The sequence below is a fragment of the Heloderma suspectum genome, chromosome 3 (assembly GCF_057233095.1).
Source record: "Heloderma suspectum isolate Gila_16-S chromosome 3, 16-S_ref, whole genome shotgun sequence".
Lineage (NCBI taxonomy): Eukaryota > Metazoa > Chordata > Lepidosauria > Squamata > Helodermatidae > Heloderma > Heloderma suspectum.
The window spans coordinates 176,687,841-176,702,904 of NC_139460.1; positions in this window are offsets into that span (position 1 = coordinate 176,687,841).

Genomic DNA, 15,064 nt, shown 5'->3' on the forward strand with positions numbered 1-15,064 from the left:
ACTTTAATCACTGCTTTATAGAGTAAGCAATATAAAGAAGAACAATATTTAAGATCAAAGGATGTTATGTTTTATGGGTCTGAACTTTTTAACTCGGTGTTTCTTTTTTGTTTAGATACTTTTAGCATTGTCTTGTCTCCTTGTTTTCCCACTTTTCCTGTTTGGATACCTCCCCCACCCCATTCCACATTGGACAAGGCTGATGCATTCAGGGCATTACACAGCATAGGTGAGATCTTTTTTGTATATAACCGAAGGCCATTACAATGAAGTCAGATACGAACTACAATTGTAGGTAACCAGTATACAAAGATTAACTTACATATAGCACAGGCAGCCCTGACTGTGGGCTGCCCCATGCCCAACAGCTGGCCCTGGCTTCTGCACCCACTGAGCTCGCCTTGTACTTGAGGCTGCTTACACAGCACCCCCTGCTGATTAATGCCCTGAATGCATCACAGTGTGGAGAGATTAGGGATGTACGAAAGTGACTTACCTTTTGCGGATTATGTTGGTGGTGGTGGGGGGGAGGTGTTACGTCCCTCCCCCCCGGAATCCTGGCCGGGGGGGGAAGTGCTCCATTCCTCCCCCCGGAATCCTCAAACGGCCGGCTGTGCTCCGTGGCAGCTCCGCGGAGCAGCCGGCCCGGCCAGGCCAGAGCCATCCGCAGCCGGATTTCCAGCCACGGAGGGCTCTGGGTAAACCCCCCCCCCCCCACGCGTACGCAAATGGTGGCGGCTACAGCCGCCGCCATTTGCGTTCCTTCTTTTTGGCCGCCTTAATCTACATAAATATTCACGTAGACTATGACGGCGAAAATAAAGGGGAATGCAAATAGTGTAGCGGGCGCCATTTGCGTCCCTTTTTGATTCCCCGTTTTAGCCTACGTAAATCTTTTACGTAAATATTTACGTAGGGTAAAACGGTGAATCAAAAGGGGACGCAAATAGCGCCCGCTACGCTATTTGCGTTCCCCTTTTGATTCACCGTCATAGTCTACGTAAATATTTACGTAGATTAAGACGGTAAAAAGAAGGAACACAAATGGCGGCAGCCGTAGCCGCCGCCATTTGCGTATGCGGTTTGTTTTTGTTTTTTTAACCCACCCAACCAGGATAGGCTACGTAAAGATTTACGTAGCCTATCACGTCTTTTTTTTTTTTTTTAACCTAGCCATGATAGGCTACGTAAATCTTTACGTAGCCTATCACGTCTTTTTTTTTTTTTTACACAAGCCTGGAAATGGCAGCAGCGGCAGCCGGGCGGAAGACTGGCCACCGCCGGAGCTGCCACCGCCCAGAAGATCCACCCCAGGTGAGTCTCATCCTGGGGGGGATCCGCGGGGGGGCGGGGGGCAGGCCGTTCCGCCACGGAGTTCTGGGGGCCGAATGCACTGGCATTCGGCCTCACCGAGATCTGTGGCGGAATTCTCTGACATCCCTAGGAGAGATCAGGGTGAAGGACCCTGCCCCAGTCTTGGGAAATCAAGTTGTCTATCTGCGGGAGCGGTAGGAAGTGTCCGTGCGCTAGGTTCAACAGCACCATGAACCAGGGTTGTCTGGGCCACCAAGGGGCAAGCAGGATGGGCCACCAGGCAATGATGGCCAGGTATCAGCTCTTCCTCTGGGAGAAAATGGACTCCCTCATCACATACCTCCCCGAGGATCAATGCGACTCAGCTAGGATGTTTCTTTCGACCGGCTGCCGCCGCCGCCATTCCAAAAAAAGTTAAAAAAAAAAAATGCCCCCGTCATAGGCTACGTGACGATTAACGTAGCCTATCACGGCTAGATTTGCAAAGACTTTTTAAAAAAAAGCGCGTACGGCTAATGGCGGCCCCCATAGGGAGCCGCCATTCCCGTTCCTTATTTGGTCGCTGTAGTCTACGTAAAGATTTACGTAGACTACAGCGACCAAATAAGGAACGCGAATGGCGGCTCCCTATGGGGGCCGCCATTTGCGTACGCGCTTTTTTTTTTTTTAAAGTCACCCGTGATAGGCTACGTGACGATTTACGTAGCCTATCACGGCTGACTTTGCAGATCTAGCCGTGATAGGCTACGTTAATCGTCACGTAGCCTATCACGGGGGCGTTTTGTTTTTTTTAAAACTTTTTATTTCGCGGCGAGGCGCCTCCTCCCCGGCCTGAATTTCGGCCGGGCGAGGCAGGAAGCCTCCCCCCCGGCCTGAATTTCGGCCAGGCGAGGCGGGAAGCCTCCCCCCCCCAGCTTGAACTTCGGGGGGAGAGCAGCGAAGCGCCTCCCCCCCACCACGAAAAGCTGCGAGACCAGGTAAGTGGCTTTCATGCACTCCTAATTGCCTGTCATCAAGCGGACTGCAATGCCAAGAGCATGATGGGATCCATTGCCCTAAGGCGGCATGCCTGGCTCCACTCTGCGGGCCTAACTCCTGAAGCCCACTCGCAGATAGAAAATCTACCCTTTGACGGCGAGGGTTTATTCAACACCAACAGACAAGCAGATGGACTCCGTGAGAACGACTGCTCGTAAGATGGGCATTGGTCAAGCCCAACAACAACAGCAGCAGCATCCTCTGTACCGTCAACGTCACTGGTACCGACACCAGACCTATCCACCTTGGCAATATGGGGACCAGACACGCAGATTCCCACAGCAGCAGCACCAGCAGGGAAAAAGCTACTCCTTCCCCAGGTTCCAACAAAAGGCGAAGGGTGAAGGATTCTCGAAATGTCGTCTTTGACTTCAGCTCCATTCCCCTCAGTACTAACAATTACCACCCATCCTTCGGAGACCTCCTAAGTTGATATTAATCGGCCTGGACAAGAGTGACTTCAGACAACTGGGTGCTAGCTATTGTCTGTCGCAGCTACAGAATAGAATTCACCACATTCCTGCCTCTGGGCCCAGTCTGGGTCACCCTGCCTTCGGAGGTCCTCCACAAGGAAACTCAGTCTCTCTTGCGAAAGGGCGCCATTCAACGCGTTCATCCAAACCCTGGTACAGGGGGGTTCTTCTCCAGGTACTTCACGGTACCGAAACGGGATGGAGGCCTTTGGCCCATTCTCAACTTTCACGACCTGAACAAGTTTGTCACCCCCAAGAATTTCAGGATGACAACCCTAGCCACAATTCTCCCACTCCTACGGAAGGGCTCTTGGTTTGCCATGATCAATCTCGAGGATGTGTACTTCCACATAGCCATAGAAAGCTCACACAGAAAGTTCCTCCATTTTGCGATCAGGATGGAACTGTTCCAGTTCAACGTCTTGCTGTTTGGCCTCTCAACAGCCCCACACGTATTCACCAAGTACATGGCTGTGGTCTGCGCTTACCTCCGTCTCCAGGGAGTGGAAATCTACCCGTATCTAGACGATTTGCTACTGGTGGCTACCTCCCAAGAAGCTCTATTGCTCGATACCATGATCATCTTGGATCTTCTTCGGGCATTGGGACTATGAATCAACAAGGAGAAATCTCACTTGACCCCCACACGAACAGTTCAATTCATAGGGGCCGTCCTCGATTCCAAATCGGGTCAGACGTACCTCTCGATGACTCATGTCACAACCCTTGTCGCGCAAGCCACATTGATATTCTCTTCCAGCTGTGCCAGAGCACACAACATCCAATGCCTCCTTGGCCATATGGCAGCCATGGTTTCAGTTGTGGAATGGGCTCAGCTATGGATGAGGCCACTTCAACACTGGTTCATCCAGAATTTTGACTTGACCCGCAACCCTCTGTTTGTCACAGTCTCGGTACCGGAGGACGTTGCTCTCAGCCTGAACTGGTGGATGGATTCCAGACATCTGACCCTAGGGATGCCATTCCTTCCCACCCCTCCATCCAGGGTTCTCACCACAGACACCTCCCTACTAGGCTGGGGAGCTCATTGCGGCCCCCTTCAAGCACAAGGTCTGCGGTCCTCCAAGGAAACACAGTACCATATCAACTTTTGGGAGCTGTTGGCGGTTTGGAAAGCGCTCCACACCTTTGAACCGTGCCTCCGACATCGACACATCCAGGTCCTCACAGACAATACCACAGTTCTCTGGTACCTAAACGAACAAGGCAGGACACACTTCTCCCTCCTCCTTTCTCTCACTCTACACCTTTACAACTGGATCGTTGCCAGGGACATTCACCTGACCACTCTACATATTGCTGGACAGGACAACCTGTTAGCAGACTCCCTCAGCCACTTCATCTAGTGCTCTCACGAATGGCAGCTGGCCAGGACAGTATTACAGCTAATTTTTAACCACTGGGGCCAACCACAGCTCGACCTCTTCGCAACTCCAGCGAATATGGTTTGTGGACAATTCTGTTCCAGAGATGGGATCAGACAAGGAACGCTAGGCAATGCCTTTTTCCTAGAATGGAAGGAGCACCTGTTCTACCTTTTCCCTCCATTCCCACTCCTCATGAGGGTGATCTCCAAAATCAGACAGGATGCCATGAACTGCATCCTGCTTGCCCCTTGGTGGCCCAGACAACCCTGGTTCATGATGCTGTTAAACTTAGTGCACGGACACCTCCTACCGCTCCCGCAGACAGACAACTTAGTTTCCTGAGACTGGGGCAGGGTCCTTCACCCTGATCTCCACACTTTGATGCATTCAGGGCATTAATCAGCAGGGGGTGCTGTGTAAGCCTCAAATACAAGGCGAGCTCAGTGGGTGCAGAAAGCCAGGGCCAGCTGTTGGGCATGGGGCAGCCCACAGTCAGGGCTACCTGTGCTATATGTAAGTTAATCTTTGTATATTGGTCACCTACAATTGTAGTTCATAGAATCTGACTTCATTGTAATGGCCTTCGGTTATATACAAAAAAGATCTCACCTATGCTGTGTAAGTGGAGAAAAGGCACAGAATCTGATACTGAGTGTACAGGTCAACACTGCATGACTTTTCGCCTTTAAAGAAAAAGGAAGCAGCTGGCCAAGAGCGCTGTGAAAAGACTTGAAATGTGGGTTGCCTTGGCATCATCATTATTAGTGCAAAACACAGTATTCTCTGTCACAGAAATGCTCCTCCCATTTGTCCCCATGCAGTTGCTCTGTTTGAGGACTGAGAAAGGGAAAGTACTATGTGATTATGCAGCAACTGGAAGGATTCTCCTTTGCTGGTTAAAAGAAACTTGGGGGAGGGGTCTAAGCCCCACTTACCCACTATCCCTCTACAGTTTATGCCTTTGTAACTATCCAACTATGGATGGAAATGAAAACAATATGGAGTCCCATCACCATTCTCTGGACCCCCATCAAGTCTCTGGCTCATGCTGGAAGATGAGAAGCACAGAATTCCGGGGTAGGAGGAGGTTCAGCAGTGTCTTGGCAGTGGCAAGGTGAGATAAGTGACTGGCCCCAGGGCACCCACCTGATATAAGTGTTTTGCTTTTTGAGAAATGCAGAGATGGGATTGCATATTTGAGCTAAGTGGAAGCTATGCAATATGAAGAAGGCCACTGAGTTGTCCCCTCTTCCCCAGGCTGTACAGCAGACAGGGCACTCCAAGAGAAAATGGCAGAGTTTTTACACAGAACAATCTACTCGTATTCCACAGATGTGTAACTTACTGACCTACAAGCTATTTATCATCACAGTACTTGTGGAGCTCCCAACACTTTTTTTTTTAAGTATGATCAATCATTGGTTGTATTTATATATAACTTTTAGAGTTTGCAAGGATAAGAAAGCTCTGTAGTGGCATAGAAATAAAGCAAATTGATGGAGGCTGCAATTGTACTATGCGAATTGGAATGATGGCAGAAATGGTTATGCAGCAACCCCCTTGAGAATAACTGCATGCCTAACATGCTTCCTGTCTCCAAGCTCATTAGCACCATATTAAAACAATGTTAATACCTTTCTCCTAAAATGCTTTGCTGTTTCAACTCCAGGATAGGAAAGTATAGCACCTGGGGAGAGTATATTAGTCCTGGAAAGCCATTAACAGCCTTTTAATAAAGTGGAAATTTATAAATTGTGGAGTAGATATGACCAGATGGAAGAGGAGCCACTGGGTTGAAAAGTGGCCTGGATCAAATTCCCACTAGCTATGGGCACCACTGCCTCTCTGCAGATGGCTTCTCCCCATTCCTAAGTGGACCAAGTGCATGTATCCACAATTCCAAGTGGAAAGAGCTTCCACAGCAATGGAGAGTAGAACTGTCAGCCCTACACTTACCCCACTTACAACACAGTAGCTTAAAAGTACTTGAAAATAGCTCCCATTGGGTCCAGTGGGGCATATTCCCAAGTAAATGTGCATAGGATGGCATTTTAACAGCACAATCCTATGCTGTCCGAGCACTTGGGCGGTTGACAGATAGGCTCCAGAGCCCTGTGGTTCTGCAGTCATGTGTGCATTCCGAGAGGCTACTCCCCTTTGTCACTTGCCACACATGTGCTGGTCCCTTTGCCCAAGGCACATTGTAGTTTGAAAGGGGGCTGGGATTATGGTTGGAAAAATGATTTCCCAGCTTTTGTGTGTTCAGTTCAACCATAATTCACAAACCACTGTAGGTTTCGCCACTGATATCACAGGGTTTGTTAGGAAGGATGTGGAGAGCCTGGTGCTTATCAGCACTGGAGTTGTAAAAGAAGATTTCCTAGGGATGTTAGAGAATTCCGCCATGGATCCCAGGGAGACCGAATTCCAGTGAATTCGGCCCCCTGGAATCCGTGGTGGAATGGAGCAACGCCGCACTACCCCGCGGAAGCCCCGCGAAACGGAGCCTACCTGGCTGCGGCACCGTCGGCAGCTCCAGTTGCTGCTAGGCTGCGGCCGCAAATGGCGGCCGCTATGCCGGCCACCATTTGCATTCCTGGCAAGCCGTGATAGGCTACGTAAGTATCTACATAGCCTATCACGGCTCAGGACAGGGACGCAAATGGCAAAGCCACCGCCATTTCTGTCTGTGTCTTTAGCCATGATAGGCTACGTATATATTTACGTAGCCTATCACGGCAAAAGACGGGCACAAATGGCGTAGCCGCCGCCATTTGCATCCGTGTCTTTAGCCGTGATAGGCTATGTATATATTTACGTAGCCTATCATGGCTAAAGACACGGACGCAAATGGCGGCAGCTACGGTGGCTGCCATTTGTGTCCCTGTGCAGCCCAGCGGCCGGATGTCCGGCTGCGGGTGGCCCCAGCCGGCAGCTCTGCGGAGTTGCCGTGGAGCGGAGCCAGCCAGGGAGGATTCTGGGGGGAGGGACGGAGCGCCTCCCCCCCCACTGCGGATTGCCGGGCACGGAGCCAGGTAAGAGTTTCGTACATCCCTAAGTTTTCCCCACATTTAGAGCATGGGGATACATCAGCCCACCCCCCACACAGTGGGTTTGCTCAGGAGAATAATTACAATAAATTCCCCCTCCAAGGCATAGCTCATGCTGGGGGTGGGTGTCTGGGGCTGTGGGCTCATGCCTGGGGTGGGGGCTCCATGGTGGGGGCACTGGTTTGGGGAGGAGCTCATACTTGGGACTGCTGGATGGGGGCTTGTGCTAGGGATGGGTGTCTGGGGTCAGGAATCATTCCAGGGGTCTGGGGTGGGGGAACATGATGGGGATGGAGGGTCTAGGGAGAGCTTGGTTGGGGGCTCCAGGTTGGGGGGGGAGTTTGGGCAGGTTTCATACCTAGGTCTATGTAGCGGAGGCTCATGGCCAATCTTACTGGGGGGTGGAAAGGGGGGGTCACCGGTGGTGGACCCAAAGGCACCTATTTTGCTATACACAAAGCCTTTTGCGACACAGTTCAGAACGCCCCCCCCCCAGACATTTCTCCAGAATAACAACACAGAGAAAGCAGTTTGTGGCAGAGCCCAATGGAAAAAAACCATTTCACACACACGTCACATGCTTACATGGGAGTAAGCCCCATTAAATTCAGTGAGACATACTTCTGAGTAGACCTACACAGGATTGTTGTATATATCCCATCATTTAAAAGCACCTGGCACACACACACACACACACACAAATAATGCCAAGGTGTTACTATTACTACTACCAAGAGGAGGAGGAGTCATCTTAAGTTGCAGCACCATGAATTGAAAAGGATTTATATTAAGGATAGAATCCACCCACACCAAGCGCTAAATACAAACACACACACACAAGAATTTATCAGCTTGCAAATCCCCCCCCCCCCAAGCCCAAATACATTGTTACACAACATGGCAGCACAGGCCTAAATGCATTTGCCTTACCCCTGTTTATTCAGTCACCCCATGGAAACAGTGCAAATCAACCACCCTTCTCCAGGGGTGGGGCACAGCCCCTTTATTTCCCTCTCCCTGCCTTCAACCTGGATTGACTGACCTGGACCAAGCTGCTCTGCCATGGGGCTCCAGAGGGCCCCTTTAAATCCCCCCGCGCCCGCTGCATGCCACAGGTCAGCAGGAACATTCCCGATGCCTCCAGCAGACTTCCTTCAATACAACCCAATGGGTTGGAGGGGAAGAGCTCATATCTCCCCCAAACCTTGACTTGTCTTGCCAGATTTCAACCTCACTGCTACTTAACCCATTCTCTCCCAGCCTGGCGAATTTGGCAGCTTTCCATCCACGCCTTTTCACTCTTTTTTCCTTGAATTTCCACACAGTTTTTTTTCTACCATAGCCTATGCACTAAAAGAACTCCCCACAGACCTATATCTCAAAAGGCAATGCTAACTTCCATCCATGAGTCCCTACATGGGCAGCTAATAGTTTTTCCCCAAAACATCCCATAATAAGCTTTGTTATGCACCAACCCTAGCTAATCCACTGGAAAAATACGTAGCTATCTATGTGCAAAATTTGGGGCAGATCGGACAAGGGGGAGCTTAGCTATGCCCCCAAAACTGACTTTTTGCCCCTATGGAAAAATGCACAAAATAGTGTTCCCAACCATAACTATGGATGGCCTGACTGGGCCACCCACAATGCTGTGCTGTGCTATACACACACATATGTACAGACCAGTTCAGTTCTTAGTGCTGATGCTGGCTCCAAAACTGTATTTGTCATTTGATAGCTTACTTCTTTGATTTATATCCCTCCTTTCCTCCAACGTGCTCAAGGCATTATACATGGTACTCCCTCACTACCAATTTTATTGTCACAACAATCCAGTGAGGCGGGTTAGTGATAGTGACTCATCCAAAATCTTATCCATTACACCATGCTGATTCTCATTGACTTAGCAATTATATTGATGTGCTATTCTAAATATTAAATATTGTTCTCACAATATAGACATTAACTGTTCTATCAGTTTAATATATAGCACCTGATAACAGACATAACTTGAGGGGAAATTGTATAAGTTGCAATAGATCAAAACTCTAGGTTCCATAAACATTTTCTCCACTTTCTACTAATTATTTCAATACCTCTCTGTCATTTTGAGCCCTCTTGACCCCCAATTTTCCCCAAAGCTGTGAAAGTTATAGCCCAAGTTCATAAATGGGCAGGGTATGTATGTATGTATTTTCTGTCCCACATACATGTATGTTTTTTATGTCCCACCTTTCAGACAGAACCCTCACAAGGGTAAAAACATTAGTTTTCATCTGTACTTTTAAATGCATCCTGACAAATAACTGTGGGAAATTTGGGGGAGAACATTAAGCCCAAAGGTCAGTGGGGTTATTGCCTCTCTAAACCCACAGAGAGCAAATAATTTCCAGATGGCAGAACAGAAATCATTTCCCAAAAACATTTTCCCTGTTTGCCTGATGTCTTAGCACCACCACAATGTTTAAGCAGCCAGATTTGAGACCCAGACATCTGTGCTTCAGCTACTAACTTCACAGCTTTGTGAGGCTGAGACTTTTTCTCCCTTGTGCAGACCTTTTGTTCTTGAGCTGTGTAAACAGGGACACAGAGCATGGTCACCATCACGCATCTGTTGGAAACCAGGTGAACTAAAATATTCATTCCATATTTAACCTTGTGGTCCACCTTGTCTTTTGACAGTGCCACTTAAAACAAGAAAAGGATTAAAGTATTACCAATGTGTCTGACACTTCACTAAACAGCTATCAGCTGGTAATGACCTCAAGTCCATGCTGGACCAAGTCATGTTCACACCAGTGAAAACAAAGCTGAAAAGCTCTGGATCTTATTGCTAATCCCCTTGAGCTCATCAGTCCTTCAGTCATCACCAGCCCTTCACCTGCTATTGCTATAAAATCTCATTTATAAGGTATCTTGCAAGAACTAGCAGCTGCTAGGGAAATCAGTCCCTGTCCACCAAAAGGGCTCAAGACTACTCACCCTGTCTGCAGCAGCCTTGGAGATGTTGCCTGTAAGCCCTTGGTGCAAATATGCCACAGCTACTCCATTTAGCAAAAGTTGCCCTGGACCTCCAAACTGCCAGCTGTGCTGCATGACCCATGCCCCTCTGACATTGCATTGCACACTCTGAGATCAGAACGGCAGAACTAATTGGCAAGGAGAGGGCAAGTCCAGGGAACAACATGTTCTTCTTTGCGGTCTCTGTGCATCACACATTTGGGCTCTGTGCCTGTGCGGAGACTCATTCGGGAAACCTCCAAGCTGCATAGTTTTTTGGCAGGAACCCCTCCCCCACCGTCTCTAGCATATATAGTGTGGGTTCCCGCCTTCCCCTCAGTTCCTTGAGACCACCTTATTGTTACTCTGTGGGGACCTTCTTATGACATTCTGTCACGCTGTATTTCTAACTTATCCTATCTAAACCTCATTTCTTCCTTCAACTTCTTTTTCTTCATCTTCAAAACAAAACAGAGAGAGTGAGACAGAGTGGGAGGGAGGGAGGGAGGGAGATTCTTGCTGGTGTTGGGGAGCATCGTTCGCCTCAGCGGCGATGCATTTTTTCTCCTTCGGCCCATGGCCCCAAAGCCTTCATTTAGAAGATGCATGGCCTGTGGCAGCAAGGTGCCCTTTTCGGACGGCCACTCTTTATGTCTTCTTTGCTTGGGGGAATCCTACAAGGTTGAAACTTGCCACCACAGCCAATCACTATCGAAGCAGGCTCGCAAAAACAGGTCCGATTGACTAAAAGCAATCCTGTGGCAACGGGCCCTTTGGGCGGTTGACATGCCTAAGGCACAAACACCCAGGGACCAGCTCTCTGAGCAGAGCCAGCCGGGGAGGATTCTGGGGGGAGGGACAGAGCACCTCCCCCCCACCGCGGATTGCCCAGCACGGAACAAGGTAAGTGTTCCGTGCATCCCTAGGAAAGACGCATCCATCTCTTGATCCAGAGATCGGTATCGAGAAGGCTGTCAAGGGGAAAACGCGGGTCGATACTGAGGTGACTGGATGTCATAACGACGCAGTGTTGGGTATCTGGATCTCCGTCTGTGGCTGTCTGAGTTGGACAGGGTGGTGGGGTTGGTGTATCCCTCAACTCACCCTCCAAGACCGTGGAGGCCGGTTCCAGAGTAGTTGTGTGCGTGGTGGGCACGACACGAATAGGAGAATTCAATAAAGGAGGAGGAGGTGGGAGGTCCTGCTCCTTTTCCTGTTGTTTGGAGGATTTCTTTTTCCTCTTCTTTTCTGGTGCACCTGCTGCTGGTTTAGGGCATTTTGCCCATTTTGAGAACTCTTTTGCCACCGAAATGGCCAAGTTCCTTCCCAGAGTAGGAAATAGCATCTACGCTATTCGCGTTCCCCTTATTTTCACCGTCTTAGTCTACGTAAATGTTTTCGTAGACTAAGACGTGCCAAAATAAGGAACGCAAATGGTGGTGCCCATGGGCGCCGCCATTTGCGTACGCGCGTTTTTTTTTTCTTTTAAATCAGCCGTGATAGGCTACGTAAACATTTACGTAGCCTATCACGGTGTTTTTTTTAAAATCTAGCCATGATAGGCTACATAAATCTTTACGTAGCTTATCACTTTTTTTGTTTTTTTGTTTCTTTAACTGGAAATGGCGGCGGCGGCAGCCGGTCAGAAGACCGGCTGCCGCCGCCGCCCCACTGCCGGAGCTGCCGCCGCCAGGAAGATCCGCCCAAGGTAAGTCCCATCCCAGCGGGGGCGGGGGGCAGACTGTTCCGCCACCGATTTCGGGGAGCCAAATGCGCTGGCATTCGGTCTCCCCAAGATTCGTGGTGAAATTCTCTGACATCCCTACCTACAGCTAATTTTCAACCACTGGGACTGACCACAGCTCGACCTCTTTGCGACTCCAGCAAATACAGTTTGCGGACAATTCTGCTCCAGAGCTGGAATCGGACAAGGATCGCTAGGCAATGCCTTTTTCCTAGAATGGAAGGAGCACCTGTTCTACCTCTTCCCTCCATTCCCACTCCTCATGAGGGTGATCTCCAAAATCAGACAGGACGCCACGAACTGCATCCTGCTTGCCCCTTGGTGGCCCAGACAACCCTGGTTCACGGTGCTGTTGAACCTAGCACACGGACACTTCCTACTGCTCCCGCAGATAGACAACTTCATTTCCCGAGACCGGGACAGGGTCCTTCACCCCGATCTCCACACTTTGAACCTCACGGCGTGGAGGATCCAAGCACCCAGCACATTCCCCCGCTGATTCCACTGACAGTTCAGGCTGTACTTGATGCGGGGAGGAAACCATCTATGTGCCGCTCTGACTCAGCGAAATGGGCTTCATTTGTTCAGTTCACGACCGACAACTGTAACTTGTTGTCTAGTAGACATATTGTTTTTCCTTCAACATCTTTTCAGCAAAGGCCTGAAGTACTCCTCCATCAGGGTTTATGCTTCAGCAATTTCAGCGATGCAACATTGACGGGTGCTCCATATTCAGCCACCCCTTATGCAAGTGATTTCTGCAAGGACTCAGAAACTTAGCCCCTCCTGTGAGAGACTTCGTTCCTCAGTGGGACCTAGGGATGGCGGAGAAATCCGCCACGGACTCCAATGAGGCCGGATTCTTTAGAATCCCCCCCCCCCGGAGTCCGTGGCAGAACAGACTACCCCCCGCCACCTCCCAAAATCCCCCCGGGACGGACTCTACCTGGCAGCGGCTGGTCCGGGTCGTCGTCGTCATTCCGCAGCCATCCGCTGCCGGGCTGCGGAACAAAATGGCGTCCGGCATAGCAGACGCCGTTTGCGTCCCTGCCCTTGGCCGTGATTGGCTATGTAAATATTTACGTAGCCAATCACGGCCAAGGGCAGAGACGCAAACGGCGTCCCCTGTGCCAGATGCCATTTGCGGCCGCAGCCCAGCAGCAGACTGCAGGTCCGGCTGCAGGCGGCCCCAGCCAGAGGCTCCGCAGACTCGCTGCGGAGTGGAGCCGGCCAGAGAGGATTCCAGGGGGAGGGACAGATTGCCTCCCCCCCATCGTGGACTCCCCCAGAGGACGGGTATGTTTTGTACACCCCTAGTGGGACCTAACCCTGGTGCTCAACACCCTCACATCGGTACCATTCGAACTGCTGGCTACCATGGACTTGAGGCTGCTCTCTTGGCAGGTCGCCTTCCTGATAGCCATTACAACATGAAGGAGAGTGAGTGAACTCTCCACGTTGCAAATACACTCACCTTACACTGTATTTCACAAGGAAAAGGTGGTCCTGCAGCTGGATTTAGCGTTCCTTCCAAAGGTGGTCACGGACTTCCATCTTAATCAACCGATCGTGCTCCCTGCCTTCTTTCCATTCCCAACTTCTGATTTGGAACGACGGCTACACACTGTAGATGTCCGGAAAGCACTGGCCTTCTATAAGTCACGGACCGAGCCTTTCCGCAACTCACAACGGCTCTTCGTATGCTATGGAGGACCCAATAAGGGCTCTCCAGTCTCCTCTCAGAGGCTGGCATTCTGGATTGTACACACTGTTCAACTAGTATATGAGGTTGCCGAGAAACCTCTACTGGCTTGAATCCGAGCGCACTCGACAAGGGGAGAGTCAACTTCCACTGCCTTTGCAGGAGGGGTTCCCATCGTAGACTTGTGTAAGGCGGCCACCCGGTCCAAGCTTTCTACCTTTATTAAGTGCTACAGACTGGACGTCTGAGCTCGAGCAGACTGTGCCTTTGGCAGGGCTGTGCTTTCGTCGGTACTACATTGAGACACCGACCCACCTCCGGTAAGTTAGCTTGTTACTCGCCCATATGTGTGATGCACAGAGACCACGAAGAAGGAAGCCAGGTTGCTTACCTGTAACTGTAGTTCTTCGAATGGTCATCTGTGCATTCACACAACCCCCCCACCGTCCCCACTTCCGTGTCAACAGCCTGTTGGTACCAAGATGTTCTTTTCCTCGGTCCGGGACTCTTGTGGTCTCAAAGAACTGAAGGGAAGGTGGGAGCCCATGCTATATATGCCAGAGACGGTGGGGGAGGGGTTTCCCTCAAAAAACTATGCAGCTTGGAAGTTTCCTGAACGAGTCTCTGCACAGGTGCAGAGCCCATGTGTGTGATGTGCAGGTGACCACTCGAAGAACTACAGTTCCAGGTAAGCAACCTGACTATCTGGGAGGGAGAGAAGAGCAGCCACAAGAGCACCCTAACTTATCATCTTCATGGCCGCCAGAGTAAAGAGTGTTAGGGTGCAAGGGAGTAGGCGCCTGATTGGTTACTCCCCACCCCCCAAAAGCATCCTTCTTGAATCATGCAGCCCAGAACTGACTGCAGTGTGCTTTTAGCATTGGGCACAAGGTTAGTTACTATTACAACCTGAGCTCTGGATATGTTACTTCAGGTCAGTATGACTAGTAATGCTGTGGGTGGGCCTGTGTTGCTGCAGCATCTCATTACGGACATGTCTTCCCTTTTTTTAATATGAGACCAAACCCCTTACTGGAAATGTTGTTGTCTGGCCACATCTTATGCAAGCCACTAAGACCATTTTATACTAGAAATACTACAGTGGCGTGTTAAAACTTTCCAAGCACAATTCAAAGTGCTAGTTTGAACCAATCTCCTTCACACCCTGACCCCTGTTCTTGCAGAAACCCCCATTTGTTGAAAGGATCAGGTTATTCCTGTATCACAGCCAAATTCCTAAATATGGCATAGCAACAGATGACATAACCTTCATAAAAACAAGCACAAAATATAGAAATCACTCTAAAATAATTTTGTAGTCATATATAATAATCTTCTATGGCAACACTGAGAAT